Source organism: Neolamprologus multifasciatus, chromosome 14 (genome assembly GCF_963576455.1).
Source record: "Neolamprologus multifasciatus chromosome 14, fNeoMul1.2, whole genome shotgun sequence".
In the NCBI taxonomy this organism is placed as follows: Eukaryota; Metazoa; Chordata; class Actinopteri; order Cichliformes; family Cichlidae; genus Neolamprologus; species Neolamprologus multifasciatus.
In genome coordinates this window covers 8,353,146-8,372,670 of record NC_140452.1, presented here as the reverse complement: position 1 = coordinate 8,372,670, position 19,525 = coordinate 8,353,146, and the positions used below count along the sequence as shown (strand labels likewise).

General features: G+C 38.1%; 1 protein-coding gene and 1 long non-coding RNA gene across 3 annotated transcripts in view; both read right to left on the bottom strand.

The window, feature by feature from the left end:
* Positions 1 to 19,525, bottom strand: part of igsf9ba (immunoglobulin superfamily, member 9Ba) — an 87,924-nt gene that overhangs the window by 64,263 nt on the left and 4,136 nt on the right. The gene's annotated exons all lie outside the window — the stretch shown is intronic.
* On the bottom strand, positions 470 to 6,333 carry LOC146503495 (uncharacterized). Its single transcript, XR_014868807.1, has 2 exons — positions 4,500 to 6,333; positions 470 to 3,586 (listed from the first exon to the last, which is right to left on the bottom strand). It is a non-coding gene; the product is annotated as an uncharacterized LOC146503495 (long non-coding RNA).

Below are 19,525 nucleotides of genomic sequence, written 5' to 3'. Positions count from 1 at the left end.
GTTTAGCCATGAATGTCCAGGCACGCTGCCGAGCGTTGACCTATCAGATGACTCAAAGGTCGGCATACTTGCCTCAGCAGAACGCTCACTCTGGGAATGGATTTTCTCCAGCTGCCACCCCCGCCTTTCATTGAGCTGGCTGTATCTCCACCGTCAGAGCAAGCATGACCACCCGCCCTCACCCAGGGGGAAAATCGCTTCAGGGATCAAGAGACATGCTGACGTTTCACTCCAGAGAAACACCAGCTGAATAACTTAACACTTTCATTAGCAGTAACGTTCGCATCATCAGCGATCATTTTTACTGAAGAACAAATATGTGACGACTTGGAGGTATTTTGGGCTCGAGCAGAGCTGCTGTTACACGCCGGGCGGGAGTGGGTGGCCATGCGTGTATGTTATGTTGGACCACCTTGTCACAATTGAAAATATGAACACGTGCCTTTCACCTGTGCATTTAAAAAAAAAAAAAAAAGGCAATCTCTTCGCCCAGTTCCTCTATCAAAAATAATTTTTTTTAAAAATGGAGCTTTGACTCCACCCCTACAGGCCATATGCACCACTTAGTGATTGTGTTTACCAGCTTAATCTGCATTATCCTTTGACAGAGTTAATCCACTTTATTCGTTTCAGCCGGCACAGATTCTAGACTGAAACAGAGCAGATTTAATCAAATTACACTTTTTAAAGTGGAGATATGGTCTGCCAGTTACAGCCTTCAGTGCTGGAATCTGCTTTGCTACTGTGCCTCTTTAGTCACAAGGAAAAGCAGGCATACTGTGCAACACTAAGCTCTAATGAGCAGCATAAACCAACTGAAACAAGTGTGCATGACTGCCTATAACCATTCAAACATGGCCTATAACCTAAAACTGGGGTGATGCAATTTTTACAAACCTATAAAAGAAGTTATATTGGAAAGAAATAGCATGAACACACCACTTTGTACCATCTAGATCATGTCAGTAATAAAACATTATTCATTAAAATAAGTAAACTGTAGCATGTCAAAATGGACAACGATTGCTAAGACTGAACACTGAAGGGAGCTAATGGTCGAAAAGTGCTTCTGTGGGCATAAAACCACCCTGCAAGTGATACAAGCCTTTTAATGAGCTTCCGTAGAAACCTGTCCAGTCCATATCAGCGCAACAAAATCAGAAATCTGTATACTAAATACTAATCCTTTCAGGCTCGCCAAAAGTCTGGAATTCACACCTGAACACGCTCCATTGCAGGCTCATTTATAACACTTTCACAACGATTATAATAACCTCCTCAACGCCCATCAGGTGATTGTGCTGGGGCATATCACACAACATTCAGCTGTTAAATTCTATTTAAAAAAGGATGGAAGAGTAATTCTAGATCAGTGAATCCCAGAGTGCCTTAAAGGTCTCGGTTCAAAAACTGTAGAAAATAGACATACTGGCATTCTTGAAAACTGTTTGTCACCAAAACACTAAGAGCTGGACTGGTCCAGAAAATGCAGCCAAATACACTTTTTTTTATATTTCTTGTACTGCTATAATTATTGGAGGGCGAATTATGGTCATTATTTTCAGATCCATTTTTTTTCCCTTGGACTCTACTAGAGCAGCTTGGCGTGATTCACAGTTTAAAATAATTTAACACACAAAACATTGTCTGAAAGATGCTGCTTTAGCTACCTGATTGGCTGCCCCTCACGAGCAGAAGACTTTAACAATAGGTTGGCGGGGCTTTCTATTAGGGGTGGGTTTTTATAATCGATTTATCGATTAAAATCGATTCTGGCTTGGATAACGTAAAATCGATTCATTAAAATCCTGAATCGATTTTTTAATATAAATTTATTTTGCCCGAAATGCCAGAATCTCTGGTGAAATCTCACAAAATTTCAACAACCACCAAACAGCTAAGACAGTAAATGAGAGCAGGAACATGGATTCTGCACAAAGACTTAAACACACAGCCCAACCGCGGATCAGAATCAGTGAGATGTCGCCTTTCTCACAGTCGGGGCTGAAAGCCGACAGCGCGCTGATTCTGATCTGTCGGCGGTCCGCGCTTTGTGTTCACGCCCTTTATGCGCTGATTCTAAAGCTGTTAGTTTTATCTCTCTCCAAACAATATTGACCGAACCAGCAGCAAAAGAAGATCCAAACTAGGCTTCACATAAACAAAGTCATGAATTCACTCTGACTTTTATTGTTTTGCTTTGACCACGATGCACAGCTCTCTCTCGCATGCTCGCTCTCTTGCGCGCTCTCTCTCCCTCTCTCTCCCTCTCTCTCTCTGTACTGTTTTCTGCATTATTCGCTTGCTTGTTACGCACAAGTCTACCGTTGTTTACAGTGCTGTCGGCCGACGGTTTTTTTTTTTCGTTTTATATACTTCCGAAAATAAAACCTAATTTCTGCCGTTCAATATTGAACAAATTTAAACTTTTTAAAATTATGCAAAATGCAAAACGCTCAGCCTTGTCTCTAATAAAACCACTGTAACTTCAGAGGTAATGTTCATGTGTTGATTAATGGTTTTCTTTCGTTTTTGATCTACTGCAGAAAATTTTTATAAAATCCCAGAACAGGAAAATCACCTTCATGTTTTTCTGTGTTTTATCCTCAGCTACTTTGACACAAAGGCCTCTGCTGTGATGCTCACACCTTTGATAAAGTCTTGGTGTGTCAGCTTCCTTTTTATAGATACAAAAATATGTAAATGTACTGATCTGAATTATAATATTTCTGACTGTCAAAATTTCCCAGATTCAAATCAAAGTGAATCGAATCGAATTAAATCGAATCGAATCGAATTAAATCGAATCGTGGATCGAATCGATTCGGGACCCTGTGAATCGGAATTGAATCGATTCTAGAAATCAGTGACGATACCCAGCCCTACTTTCTATACTCACAGCCAGAGCTGTGTGCCTTAAACAGCCGTACAAAACAAGTGGCCTCTCTATGGCATCATACAAACTCGAGAGTAGAATTAAATTGTGTGTGTCCACAGGTTGACCTTTTGGGATTAGTTGCACATACACTGACTTGATAAATGTTTAATCCTGCACACACCATTGGAACAGTAAAGTCCCTATAATCCATGTTAGTAGATGGATTGCGTTACCTCCAAACAAAGACAGGCTAGTAGTTTCCTTGTGTTCCCAATCTAAACGGGTTAGTGACAATAGTGGCTGGACTAACTTATCCATGAAGTCAAAAAAAGCACAGAACAACATCTGAAGAACTTCAGTCCTCACTTGCCTTAGCTAAGGTCTGTGTTCATGACTCAATAATAAGAAAGAGACTCTGCAAGTTACTCTGCAACCACTACGGATCAAAACCGCCCACAAAGGCTTATTTAACATTTACCAGAAAACATCTTGATTTGATTTGATTTTCTCAAGACTCTGGGTAAAATATTCTGTGAACTGATTAGACAAAAGTTTAACTTTTTGGAAGGTTTGAGCCTCCTTACATAAAACTAATACAATACCAACAGTCAAACATGATGGTGGTAGTGTGTTGGTGATGGCTTTGGTGTTTTAGGACCTGTATGACTTGATATAGTTTTGAAGGAATTGTGAATTCTACTCTTAACCCTTTAAGACCTACCATAGAACCAAGTTCGCCAGAGCTTACTTTATATTTTTACATGCTGTAGAAATATTTCAAGTTGCTATACATCAATACAACCATTATAGCCCAAAGTTTAATAATACTTATGCATTAAGTGCATAGTAACTACATAAATTGCAAAAAGTGCAATAAACTACAAAGAAATTGAAAATTGTTTTTGCTTTTTTAACATATATTTCTAGTTAGAGAAATTTAAGAATCTTATCCCTCAAAACTGTAAATACAAAAAAGTTGCACAAAATAGTTTCCCACCACAGGAAATTTATTATTTGTGTCTTCATAGTTTTATTTTTGAATTACACCAATTTTTATATACTGCAGGAAAAACGAAAATAAATATTATAGTGCAAATTTGCAAAAAAGCAGCATATGCATCAAAATAAAGTCTTTCCAGCAGTGCAATATGAGTCCTAAGCATCCCAGAAACGACACAGAAAGTCATAAAGTCAAAGATAACTTTTAAAAACACCAGTATAGGCTCATGAGGCCCTGATGGTAAAAAAAACCCTACATTTCCGCAAAAATGATGTCACTTCCGGTTTCGGGCAGGTAATGGCGGACATGCGAAAGTTCGCTCTGACGTCTATTCTAACGTAGGAAGTGTTACAAACAACTGATCAGATAGGCAAAGCATGTTTCTGGAATATTATGTTTTTGTTGCTGCAAGTGCTTTTTATGCAGTTTTTGCAAAGCTATATGTGGAAGGAAACCGTGACTGAGGACAAGCTGATGGCATAAGATGTAAGTACAACTCCTCTGGTTTCATGTGCAAAAAAAATTATTGCGTTAGCTTACGTGGTTGCAGTGCTACCGGGATTTAAAAATAGTTACGCAAAACAGAGCGTGCCCGCTCTGACCAGTTTTAAAGGGTTAAACAGAAAATTGTGAAGGAGAAGATCTGACCATCTTTTTGTGCCCTAAATTTCAGGTGGACCCTTGTTACGCAGAAGAACTGAAACACATCAGCAAGTTCAAAACTAAATGAAGCTTTTAGAGCGGCCTAATCAAGGCGCAGACTTTGGTGCTTTGGCATGCCCTTAAACAGGCCGTCCATGCTTGAAAACCCCTTAATATAACTGAATTTTGCAGAGAGGAATTCCTCTAGTGATGTTAAAGACTCATGCCAGTTATGAGAAATGCTTGACTGCGATTCTTACTGCCAAGAGTGGCACAACCAGTTATTAGTGGGAAATTACTTTTTCATAAAAGGCTAGGCAGGTTTGGATAACTTTTTTCCCTTAATCAATGTAATCGTTGTCTAAAAACTGCATTTTGTATTTACTCAGGTTATCTTTGGCTAATAGTAAATTTTCTTAGATGACGAACGATAAAAGTGTAACAAACCTAGCCAAAGACTTAACTTTGGGTGATCATAAAAGAATATTTTGCAATCTTTTTGGGGGGTGAACACAGTGAGTGTTTCGGGTGTAAAACAGTGTCCAGCATTTGTACTTCGAGGCTTTCAGAGGAACAAAAACACAAGTTCCTATCCATAATGAAGCACAGTGGATACATTGTTTGGTTTGAGTAAGTAGAGTCACTTGACATAAAGCACACACTCAAACCCGGTGGAACAGCAGTGCATGCTGCTGAAATCCATTGTTTTCTCTGCAGACAGTTGAGGTTGCAGGAGTTTAGCAGCTCAGATGTCTAGCTCACATTATTTTTGGATCTATGTGGCAGAGAGAGTATGCCTTGGACACAGAATAGGCTTTCAGGGCTTGAGATAATATATGGCAGGGCCAATAATTCTCAAGTTCTTTTATGAGATCCTCATGAGGGAACAATCAGCACAGGCTTGGTCACCACTTTCATTTCCTTAATGGAGACACAGCGACCCGATAGGGTTTATAGGGGCTTATTCAGGGGGAAATATTTATGCGCTCAACAACTCATAAATGTGATACAAGGGTCCATGCTTAAGATCTTTCAAATAAAGAGTGCTGTAGATATAAAGGAATCAATGCAGTTAGGATGGTTGCAACTAGTTATTGCTTTGGCATTGTAAATGTCAGCTGAACCCAAGTTGTACAGTGAAACTATTCAAAGACACAGAGGTAGAAATCTGTTGAGTAAGATCTGCATAAATCAGACACCTAATAAATCCTGCAGACTATTATGTTTTACGTTTCTGTCCTCAGCCTGAAGTGGATTTACTGCTAAGATCATGAATTTCTGAAGGGTAACAATTCAGTTACCTGTCAAGATACATCCTTTATACGGGCAGTAGTTCAGGAACAAAAGCAAAATACAGAGTCATCTCTTGTGTTTAGCACACAATGGAGTAAAGGGCTAGTCAGAGTATGAACTAGATACTAGTTTTGACTTTTCTATATCCTCAAATCATTTTGTCAATGAATCATTTGGGTAACAAAATGTTAGAAGATATTGAAATATGCCCATTTGGACATTTCCAACATTAAATTTTTTTTCCCCCAAAACTCAAGCCAACAGCAACAAAATCCAGTTGACTGAATCAACCTCTTTGTGTCTTGTAACCCCTTAAAGAGACAATTAATACTAAAATCCAACACAAGTTCTTCCTCTGGCCAGTAGTTCAACAACAAGAAAAGGATTCATTCATTTATTTTTCCAAATTTCACTCGCCAAAAAAGACAACATGCAGGTAGCTAACAATATAGCTCAGGTGAGTAGTAATGCAAATAATTTTAACTTGTTTTCATAAGCACAAGACTCTCTCTCTCCCTCTCTCTCTCTCTCTCTCTCTCTCTATATATATATATATATATATATATATATATATATATATATATATATACCCCCAGGTTATTATCTTAAAATTTTGCATTATTAAGTCGCAATTTTGAGATAAATAATGAATATTGACCCAAAACTTTGACTTATGGATAGCAAAAAATATCTTTACGATGCTGGAAACAAGCTTTCACATGATTCAGCAATGTAATAAACACCATAAATCAATAAAATAGCAGCTGTTGGTCAACCAGACCAGCACGTGAATCATCGCGACAGAACAGCAGTGGCACGCAGGGTCAAATCTGCCACAGATTTACACTCAAAGCGTTTTTCAAATGGCAGTGGGTTAAAATGGCTCTTCACACAAAAAGAACACTACAGTGTACTTTCAGTAATGGTCCCAGATTTGTAACGTAAATAGCCTCTCAAGGCAATTTTGGGCAACAATCAGGCAGAGAAGAGCTGCGAAAATGTTTTGATAGTAATAAGGCCCAATAACACAAAATATGAAAATAAAGGGAGTTCAGTGAGAGACAATCTTTGATTAACTCTGCTCAGATTTCTGAGCTAGGCTGCCTAAACCTTGTTTTTGAAACTGGAGCAATATTTCAGGCAGTAAAACTAAAATCTAATACTTACCTCGTGCTTGGATTTGATTCAGCACATGAGCGAGGATAACCATTGCTCACTGCAGTTAGAGATTTTGTAAGGGATACATCAAACGTTAAAATGCTGTGTGGGTGGGTGGGTGCATGTGTGCGTGCGTCTCAGTGATGGGGAGCTGAATGGCGCTTTATGCTGGACAGAGCTCCTGATGTGGAGGATGTAATGGAATATAGACTGGACAGAGGCTGGAGAGAGAATCTCAAGGACATGCAGCCACTGGGCTGGAGGGGCCACTGACAGGGCGGTAATTGAATGCCAGCCTGCATGTGCTGAAGGTCACATCAGCAAATAGCCTGAGTCTGTGTGTGCCTATACATATCTGTGTTACTGCGCTAATCTGGCCCTGCACAATTAAAACATGCAGCACCTAAACTACAACAGAATACAAACTATTCCACTCAAGGAAAGATGCAGCAGAAAGTAAAAAAAACAACAACTTTTTTTTAAAAGAATTAACAAAAATACTTTAAAACTTCAATGGATTATAATTGGTGTCAGTATAATAATGAGTAACATAAACTACATTTAAGTTGCTTGTTTAAAACCTTCTTATTTGAGAGGAATTTCAAAAATGCACAGATAAACAGAGTGTAGGTGTATGGGTTGTGTATAGAAAAGCCTATAATCTGATGTGTAAAAGAGGATTTAATCAGACTTTGTTAATTGAGTATCAAAGGTCAGATATAGTATATGGATTAAGGCCTTTATCTCAGAAGAATAACACAAGTCAGAAAAGGAAATAACTTTGCTGAAAATAAAACACTACTATATATTGTAAATAATAATGTAAAAATATAATAAAATAATGACATTGATGGAAACAAAGAATGGATTACAGAGGAATGTGCAACATGGGAACAAATTATTTGGAAATAATTATAAAGAAACAGGAAACTTTGGTCCAAAAAGATTATACCGTATTAGCAAAGAAAAAGCAAGGCGTTTATTTGTAGTTAGCATGCTATATTTATCTATATAGCTGCCTACACTACAATTATAACTATAGCAGTGCATATAAGAGTATAATTATATTAGCAGCTTTCATTGTCCCAAAGTCTAATTTAAAAAGTAAGGAAGAGCACCGGTGAGTCACTAACATTTTATGACTGGTAGCAATGCACTGAATTAAGGATCCAAAACTCTTAATGTAATAGACTGATACGACCCGAGCTCATCACTACATCTTTATAAAGAACACACATGCAGTATTAGCTCGACAGTCATAATTTCATGGGTACTGACACATGTTTTGGTATCAAAAGTGAAAGCAAAAGGAAAAATGGAAGATGGGGTGGGGGATTCGGGGTAATCAGTGATTTGAAAGTTAGCTTTAGTAGAACACCGATCAAGGGTTAAAACAGGGATGGAAGGAAGTGTAATAAAAACGAAAAACAAAACAGGAAAGGACAATGGCTTTACAATGTGTAGATGACCGTGTGAGTCATGAGATGAGATGGAAATGCTCTAAAATCAAAAAATGTCATTGTGTGATGTCTGTGAAGGTAAAAAATTGTGTTGGACTGAGTTAATTTTTGCCAGTAATATCTAAAACTTCCAAGTTACTGTGGAATAAACTAAAGGTTGTGTGTGCAAGACCTTTAAGTCCTATATGGTACAAACATTTCAAATAAAGATGTGTGTCATGAAACGAACTTGTGAGTTATTGGCAGTTTTTCTTGCTAGTTTTTGCTTCAGTTATTGTACCACTTAAACCATGAATACTCAAAGTTTCATATTGAGTAAATGTAGAAAAGAATTTATGCATCAAACCAGGGCAGAAAGATGTGTGTTTGGGTTCAGAGTTGAACAATCGTCTATAAGTGGTGCAAATTTAGCAAAAAAACTTATTTCTATTGTGTGCCAAGGTTTGCTGTTTTATGTTTCAAAATCCAAGTTTCTGTGTATTATGTGTTCAAAATATGGTGATTTGTGTTGGTAATTACCATCTTGGTGTTATATAGTTTTATATAGTTTTGACCACTCTGAAAAAATAACTGTGCAAAGCAATAACATATCTTTTGTTGTTGACTACTTTCCTGAAGTCTTTTTTGTTAACTGTATCTCCTGGTGATTCTGTTGGTGATTTTAGTCTGTCTTTATGGGTTGGATGGGGACACTGACACAATGTACAGGTTCATTTTCATTGAAATCTGAGTCGATGTTGGATGATTCATGCTAGCAACCACTGCACTTTTTTGGCCTTCAAACACTGAGTACAGATTAGTTTATAGTCTCTCTGCAAGCGGCTGAATAAGTCAGCTGTGTTGCTTGGATATGATTTGTTCGTGGTTAATATCACTTTCACTAAATCCAAAGCAGTTCATAATAACGTATAGGGATGGGTACCGGGATCCGGTGCCATTATGGCACCGATTCAGACATAAACGGTAGTAACCAGACCGAAAAGCAGCGCACATTTCGGTGCTTTTTTTCCCTGAAATGTCATACACTTTGGATTCTAGCCAATCATTTTACCTTTGCGAGCGTAGTAGGTGGGCCCAGGTACGTACGTTCTTTTAGAGTAGAGCTACAGATTGAAAACGCCCAAGGCGAAGTGGTCAAAGTCTGGCTGTACTTCACAGCAAAAGATGCAAAGTCAGCACCCTGCAACAAGTGCTTTAAGGTGATACTGTGCAAAGGAGGTAACTCCTCGAATCTGATGAAACACCTGGCGATGTACAGCATTTTGTTAAAAGTCGAGAAATGCGCCGTATTTGATAGCTTGCTGCGAGACCTCACACCGTGCGCATCTATTGCAGGTGTGGTGTCCTGTTATCGGACCCGGAGTTAGCAACATCCCCCAAAAACCCGAAGAGGAGAGTCCTGGCCCCTAGCCCTGCCAGTGTAGCAGAAATGATGACGGATGATGATGCAGCAGCAGCCGTTCTTCTCTGCGTGAGTAGCTTAATGTTGTTCGTGTGTAATTTACGTTTTTGTGTTTGTGTTTTTTCCATTGTTTAAGCACTGCTTCCAGCCAAGAGTGATGCCATAAATCCCCTATAGCTGCAGAAAAGGCTAACATTGTAATCTTTTTACAAAAAAACAGCTGAACATAAGAGGTTTTTGGACCAATTTTGTGTTCTCCATTCTTTAAGCACCGTTTAAGCACCGGTTTGAGCACCGTTTAAGCACCGGTTCGAGCACCGGTTTGAGCACCGTTTAAGCACCGGCACCGTTTCAAAAGTACCGGTTTGGTACTGGTATCGGATAAAACCTAAACGATACCCATCCCTAATAACGAATGATAATCGGCTTCGAAGGACAAGCTCTTAACCTTCTACGGTGCCAGAAATTTGAATTGTTTGGTATAGTTGTCTTTTAACATGTTGGTATCTCTCCAGACTCGACTTCAAGCTGAGGGGTGCAGGGAACAGCTGTGATTGGCACATACAGACATGTTGTCAGGCAGTGATTTATGGAACGCTTGCTTTGCGTTCTGTCGGCAGAGCACGCATTTTCAGTATCACTCAATCAGTTTCATTTAATTGTGGCAAGCTATTGCGACTCATTGTGATTACATTTCAAGTGATTGTGGAACCCTAAGAACTGCACACAGAAAATCCTGGATTTAGACGAACCTGTAGTCTCCACATTGTTCTACGCACTTTGGTTCTTCAGTGAAGTGTAGGGATGTCCCGATGCCAGAAATGTAGTAGAAGTAATGCCACTCAATACACAATTTGATACCATAATTAAAACATAAAGATTATCGTTTAAATAACAGACATGGTAGTGGTGGACTGCTTATTACAAAATTTAACATTATATTTTGTTGAAAGGACACAGATTAAAATGTTAAGATGGTTGCAAAGTAGCTTAACAGCATCAATACTTGCATAAAAATAGCTTAAACATTTTAGCCTATGGACATCAGATGAATGCACAACAGCAATAGTAACGTGTGTTTTAGGACAACTTAAAGGGATATTACACTGGATCTTAAAGTGGAGCTCATTCCATTTGAATTTTTGTTAACAGATCTGGATGCCAGTCTTTTAGGCGCTTTGCTAAATTGGAAGTATTTCCTCACATGGTCTAAAAAGCACAAAAGCATCACTCATATATATGGTACCTTTGTGAATCAGGCATCTCCATTTACTTGCAAAGTACTTCCATGTGTGAACATGATTGCCTTTTTTAATTACTGAGTCGCAGCAGCTACACTAGCCGCCATCTTCCATGTGTAGTTTTTCGTGTGCTTGTGAGGATCCTTGTCCTTCTTCCTTAGCATTAAAGGAAAGACCAGAGCTGCCTACTGCACTTAAAAACATACTTGTACGGTATTGGAAGGATCAGTTCTGGTGGATTGTTAGCTATAGCTGCCATTTACGTTACATAATTATAACATCATTAATGACCAGTGACTTTATTTTCAATTTACCTTTTGTACTAACACTTTGTCACACTTTACTTATAGAATGAATAATATTTTAACCAACATAGATTCTCAATTAATTGAGTTTATATACATGTTATGACATAGCTGTATTTTAAAAGTTCAGCATCCATCTTTGCAGACACCCCCTCCCACCCCTCCTGTTTGGATGCCATTTTTACCACATCATGTCTCCATGCTTTCCTATGTGCTGTGCTCTCTTAAGCTTTTGATCATTTAATTTCAAAGATTCATACTCTGTTTACTGTATACCATCCCGCTAATAAACTCCACTGCAGAAAACATCTAAAGCAGAATTTTGAATTTCTTCCTTTCTTCTATCAACTTTTCCACCTCAGATGGGAATAAAAACGTCTCTCTCAGTTAAATATCTGTGAGCTTTTTAAGTTCCTGCTTGTTTTTTTCTTTTTGTACAGTCTAAAAAAGGCACATAAATTAAAGCTGCACCTTGTGTCTACTCTGTGTTCTTCGGTACAGGAACAATCTGATATAGATCTCTTCATTATTTAGTCCTCTTTGATGTCTAGGTTCCCATCCACTGACAAGCAATGCTCAGTCAGGGATGCGGTGGATGTGCTGACACCTGAACGTGCAGCAAGAGGAGAGAGAAGATGGATGTGTGAAATGAGCTTGGCTTGCCAAAGGCACAAAGGGCAAACCAACATCACTGGACGCTGCTCTGGCAGAGCTGCACATTATAGGGGATCTCTGGCAGTAGCTGTAAGCCAGAGAAACCATTCAGTCATTTTTAAAGTCTCTCACAGCAATTTTTAGATGATTTATGTGATGACTGTTTTTAAAAAAAACACACTGCAGCTAATAACACATATTAGAGAGTTCACACGGCTTGTCTAATTAAAGCTGCGCACAAGACTGCATCAGTAAACCATATGTAACCACGACACACAGCTTCTATATTCCATATGAGCTGCTCGTACATCAACTGCACATATCTTCCTATCCTCTCATTCACTCGCGCCCTCTCTCACACGCTTGCTTCCTCTTTCACCGACTGTCACACTCAAGCTGCAGTTCAACACGATGTAAGTGTGGAATCCACATCTATCGCTGGACATATGTATATGCATGTGAATGTTTCTCCTGAATACACACATTTAAGATGTAAGACATGTGACTAACTCTTAGGAGGAGTATGTCTTGTAAATGACCTAGAAGGATAGGAACCGTCGCATTATCATTCAGTCAGTATCTGCAGTTGTGTTCCTGCCTTACTTTGTTCCGTAAACTACAATTAAACTGTGTTTCAGTCCTTTTCATACATATTAACACATACAATTTGCCAAATCTCATTTGATAACAATAAGATAACAGTATTTGTTTTGTTAAAATGCACACCAGTTAGCCACAAATTTCAAACTATCGACAGCCAAAGTGAATGCCACTGATCACCTCTTCACAATGCAATGTTCTACTGTGAGACTTTATATGGGGATTACTTTACTGCTGATCTAACCTAGCAGACCAGCACAACCCTCATTGTTAAAGCACTCCCTGATGGCAACAGCCTCCCCAAACAGGGCAGAGGATGTAGCTACAGGGCTTGATTAGCACAAAAACACAATCTGACTGAACATCTGCAGGATCCATAGAGACCCCACTGTGCAACCCACAGAACCCAAAGGATCCACTGCCAACATCCAAGACGAGTGCCAAGACGCCCCACTCCCAGAAGGCCATGGTGGTGCTACCACTGGGATCTGCTCAATATTATGCACTGATCTATATAATAAACATTCAAAAAACAAATATGGTAAGTTATTTATAAAGGAACCTGCACATTCATTAACATGTAGTTCATCGTGCAAATATGCCAGATTCAATCATACAAGCTCATTTTTAGCTGTAGTACCAAGTTAAGTTGCAAAAGCATGTAAGCTTAAACACTAAGAGACAGAAACATGAGTGATAAAAGGAAACCATAACCATAAACACACAAAACACAAGAATGCAATCAATAAAACACAGGCAGTAAAAACAGAGACGTTCAGTGACAGCACTTTAGATTATGACAGCATGTTTGGGTATCCAGCAAGAGTTAAGAGATGCTGCATTCCTTCTACTATATCAGGTATGTCCTGCTCAGTAAGAAAACACTGACTGCCCAAAATGCCCCTTTTTTTGCAATCCACCCTAAATAATGAAGCGCTTTACAAGCGGCGTTCTGCTATGTCTCATACTCCTTTAACCGTATCTGTGCAATCCTATTTATGTTACATCAGATGGACAAGATATGTTGATATAACGCAGTGCCGTCCACCACCACTGCTCTACTAACACCCTCAGCATAAAGTAGAGTTATCACCTTTCTGATAATGTCAACAAAACCTGAAAATGAAGAAGCTTTTGTAGATGCAGAATTTATGGGAGAGCCGCTGCGTTGGTTCAGAATTGATCGGACAAATGCTGCTAATATGATTCTCACTGACTGTATATGGCATATAGATTATCTGTAAAATGATGCCTGAACTACTGAAGAGTGACTATAGAGACTGTTGAACAAAGTCTGTCAGAGAAACAAACAGGTCAGCCTGCAGCTGGGATGCTTCTTCAGTGGGGACTTTAAGGGTTCAGTATTGTAAGACCTAATCAAATAAATTAAACCTAATTTGACCTCAACTAAAGGAAACAATGAAAACTGATTTCTGTTATATGTAGTTCATTGTTTATAATCAAGTAACTGACCATGTTCATGAAGAGGACTCCGCTCTGCCTCCTTTAATGAAGCGCCTTGGTGTTATCTGCTCAGTCCAGCCCAGTCTGTCTGGATCTTTATCTCCAACTCCCATAACCGAAAGCTAACATGGTCAGGGACTTGTCTTTGCATTCAGCGCCTGCTACTCGAACATATACGGCTGACTCTGATCAGAATATGGTTCTTTTTTTTTTTTATCAGTCACTGAACTCAGTCCAAATAGTCCTCATGAATAAATGACAACAACCTTCTAAGTCATGCCTAATCCAAGGTTAACATATGTTTTAACATAGTATTTGCCTGTACTTTCTGAAACAGGAAAAGCATCCATCCCTGAGACTTTTCATATCAATATACGAACATCACAGTGTATCCAGTTTCCTCATTATTTGTGTTGCTCAACAAAAAACCCCAATGTTTTTTCCTTTGATTCTAAAATAAAGACATCATCAGAGATCTTTGTGGAAAAGCAACAGACCTCAAGTTCTCTCACTGGTTGTTTCACCATTAAAAGCTTCAACAAACAACAATTAACATTAACATTTAAACTGTTAATCAACCAATTACTTACCTCATCAAACATCATAAAACAGTGCAAAACATTTTAATTTTATATTTTCAAATATAACATAGGTTTTCAAAAAAAATGTTCATTTCTAAAAAGCAAAACGTAAAATATATATTTATATATATTTATAATTTTAATAAATGACAAATTAAAAAGGCATGAACATTTTTTTGTATCGAAAAAATATCGAACCGTGACACCAAAGTATCGAACCGAACCGAACCGTGAATTTTGTGTATCGTTGCACCCCTAATATATATATGTATATATATATATATATGTATATATATATATATATATATATATATATATATATATATATATATATATATATATATATATATATATATGATAATACATGTTAATACAATACATGATATAAAAATGTCATATAGCGACATAGTTGCTATAGCAACACCATGTTTTTCCGTTCAGTAACGCAACAAGACAAGCCAAGGCATGTCTAAGAGCGAGAGCAGCATGTCAGCCTAGGATCATGATTTAGTACCTAAAAACAAAGCTTTGTCAACAACCTCCAAAAAAGCACAAAACCTTGCAAAATATGCAAAAAATAAAATATGCCCACTAAAGGTGAAAGCAAAAACTTGAGAGGATATCTGGTGATAAAAGCAAAATGCTAACGCTAAGCTAGCCAAGAACCCAGAGTGAAGGCTGAGTGAATGCCGACCCAAACAACCAGACCCTTAACTTCAACAGGTAACAAGCAGATGCAGAAACACTCGCTTTTTTGTGCCGGTTTACATTCTTATCAATTCCCATCCCCAGCTCCTGAAGACTTACAATGTTGTTACTTTAGTTACCGTTAAACCAAAGTAACTAAGGTACTGTGAAGGAAAAACACTTCTGAAACACGTTATATTACCATTTGCTTCCATTTGACTAATGGAAAATGCATTTCCTTACACTAATAAATGCTTCTGTCTGTAAGGTGAACGCATCAGTGAAACACTGTTCAGTATTTTTTTCTATATTGTCAGAAATAGCACTATCACAAGTTTGCTTGAAATATCATGATAGAATTTTGAAGCTGTATCACCCACACCTAACTGAATTAGTGACCCACTTATTGTTCATTTCCTCTCAGTTTAAATCCCCGATTAATCTTTAAGTACATTTTTTTTGATCCACTGCCTTTTTAATCAAATTCACTTTTTATTTACTTTTTAGCCACATGTGAAGAAATGCCGACTTGACAACTTGTACACATCACTAAACCTGACATACTGAGGCACATTATATTACTCTTATCACTGCAAGCAGTGAACTGCTACATGCTTCGAGAGAGATGAGGATCTAAAGGCTGCAGGTGTCAGTCCATCCAACGAGAACCACATATTCTGAAAAACTGGCTTTCCCAGAATGCTGCAGGCTTTGTTTGGAGCCTCCGCTGGGACTGGACTGGCTGAAGGAGGAGTGAGTAGAGAAGGGAGGGGGCATCAGCAGAAAGAGCTGGCACATGCCCAGTACTGAAAGTCTGCCATCCACAGCTTGAGCACGGCCCCTCTCCTAAGCTTACTAAGCTTTACTCTCACGACAGCGAGCGACAACGTAAGGCGCAGAGAAAAACTGAGAGAGTGAGAGAAAGAGTTTGTACAGTATGTCTGCAGAAAAACGATTGGTTGGACAGAATCAGGAGGGGATCATTGCAGAACTGTTTGGCAGGCATATAAAGCAAAGTCACACTGGACAAATATTTCAAGTTTAAACTGATATAAAATGAATAATAAGTGATTAATCAATGCTTCTTAATTCTTAACGGAGAACCCAAAACTGAAAAAAGGTTTATGTGCTTATAACTTTATGCTCAACTTGACAAAAGGAAAGAAAAATCAAGGACTTCACATGACTTGAACTGCCCAGTTTGTGTGGGCCAGAAGCTACTGTCTCTATTACCAATCAACTTAATTCAGTCGGGCGATTAAATAATGGAAAGCTTCTTATTCTGAGAAACTAAACTGTTGGGCTCATAGTATCAACAAATATAATGAAAACCTAAAAAGAAGTGATGGGAGAAAAAACCTTTAACCACGTTATGAGTGTTGATGCTTCATAGTTTGCCCACTACAACTTCCCCACTGGCCACATATGTGTTTGGAGGGCCACAAACACAGGAGCTGATCTGATCAGAGTCACTGAGAGAGTGTAAACTATTAAATAAATAACTACACACAACAAATGTTAGCGAAATCTGTTTATGTTTTGTGTGTCTGAAAGAAGTTTGCTGCATGTTTTTATTATGATGTACATGTGATATATCAGCCGGGTCACGTGACAGTTTGTGAAACAGTCACAAAAAATGAATCCAATTTTTTGTGTTCATGCACACGAGCTGTTATGAACATGAATTTGTAAGCAAAGCATTTAAATAGGAAATCTATTTCATGTCAAAAACATGGCATTTTTGTAGAGAGAGCAGGAAGTTGTCACTGTGGCAACCAGGAAAAAAGACATGGCAGCCAGTATTTTAACCTACATCATTATAATTTTGTAAATCGAACTCAGTAATTTCTAATAAAGTAACTTAATTGAAATTTATAATGCATTTAAAAAACATAAAAATGTAACTGTGACATGTATGAGTTGTATTTGGGCCTCTGGTATGAAAGACAAGATGACTCATTTCTCTTCCACCCTGTTCCACCTAAAATAGCTGGAATTTTTTGCTCTCTTTTAATCAGTACATTTCAAAAGTCATGTTCAGGGGCACAAAGGAAAAATGGAAAATTCATGTCCTCCAGCACGAATCAATAGATAAAAGGTCATGACTATATTATGAAGTGCTGTGAGTCTAGACTGTATACATATGCATTTATTTATGTTCTTAACTCATTTTATGATGTGAATTATTGGCCTCTTGGCTAAGTGCAGTTTCCAAACTATATTTTCCCTGGAGGATAGTAAAGACTATTGAATCCAAACTACTGACAACACAGAAAATCTGAAATCTTTAATTAAATTGGCTTTTGGGTCCAGTGAGGCCATGGTGTCAACACCAAAGAGCTCTAATGCTGATGCACTGGCACCCAGTCCCTAAAGTAATTTTGGTTATTCCGGCTTGTTTTCCCCCAGTGAACTGTGTGCTCATTAAGTGCAGATTGTCTGACAAAGAAGTCAGACAATCATGGAAATTGGATGCATAAAATATCAAAATCAGGTTTTAACAAATCAAAACCAGAAAAAAAAACAATTCAACAGTCATTATCTGATTTTGCATGTGTGTGTGCAGGTGTTTGTCACATTCATTAAGTAAAAACTGTTTTAATTCTCGATTAAAAGTGAAGAAAAAAAAATCAAACATGAATCATATTAAATCTCTAATCACATTAAACCATAAATTAAATCTAAACCAAATTTAACTCTTTATTTGTTGTGTTTTTAGTCATTTTAAATAAATTGTGAAACTATCACCAGAATAGCCTTGCTTCCCTAAACCTAATTTTTGACTGCTGTTCACAAAGATTAGATCTTATAGAAAAATCACAGTTCCTATTCAGTCATCACATAAAACATCATTAAACCCAACTGTAGTGGAAGTTGAAAGAAAGAAGCCACAGTGGATGTCAGACAAATTAAAACTCTGCTGTCAAAACAGTATTTCTACCATATCACGAACTGCAGCCTCACTTAATGTCCCAGACAGTTCTAGCATCCAGACAAAAACCAAAGGCAGACCCATTTATCTGAATGACAATCTGAATCAGGACCCACAGACGCAGTAGGAGGGCTTTCAGACGGTGCCTCGGTGCTTCGGGGAGCCCTCAGATATGTGAGTGACATTTCTGACACCTTCATAAATCCCATCTGCATCTGTATATCCAGCTCATTTAAGAGCAAGCGTGCCAAGCCATGGCTCATGAGGGAGTTCCAGATCCAGTGAAACATCAAGGAGGTGGCTCACAAGAAGAGAAATACAGATGAATACCATCTGGCCAAAAGCCAGCTCGACAAACTCTTAAAAAACAGAGAGTCCCAGCAGAGGACCAGGGAGGAGATCAGTAAGCCATCAGTGACTCTGAAAATAGTCCTTCAAGTGTACCACTTCCCAACAATGGCCAATGACAATTAATTACTTCTGTATTGCCGTCAGTGTCCCTCACGCTTCACCTTCATTGGTTGCCAAGTCACTGTTGACTTTGCTGAGCTAACCTCAGCTGTCCCTCACCATATGCCCTCTCTCCAATGGGCACTTGGCAAAAATAAAAAATAAGAAATGTCTAGTTCCTGTGACTGATTGTTCACCGAATCAGAAAAATATGTTGAAACTGTTGATTTCATTTGGTGAAGAGGTTATAAAGAGGACGCTGAAGCTTAACTATAAATAATGTCTCCGTTTGCTTTTGGAGACACAGAAACAACAAGTAACAGTCCTTAAATCCTACTAAACACCTTCTTTCTGTGGTGCTTTGCTACATGGGGCAAAAGAAAAAGAGTAACAAATGTTGGAAATAATCAGTAACAAATGAGTAGTTACCGTTGTGTGTGGCTCAGCTAATGGTGCAGGTTAATGAGGACTTGAGGGGAGCTACTAATTAAAAAACAAGAATGACTACAAACTAATGATTACCTAGTGGTTCACTAATATGCTACTTTTTAAGATAGCCGTTAGATGATCAAATAAGATAGATCATAAAATATTAGTTTGCATCATAATTTAATGAGTTTGAAGTCTTATCAGAAACTTTCCTACACAATAATTCCATTCTATGATTCAATTTTTTCTGTTTTATTCACATAGTGCAAAAATCACAAGAGTTGCCTCAAGGTGCTTTATATCGTAAGGTAAAGACCCTACAATAATACAGAGAAAAGCCCAACAATCA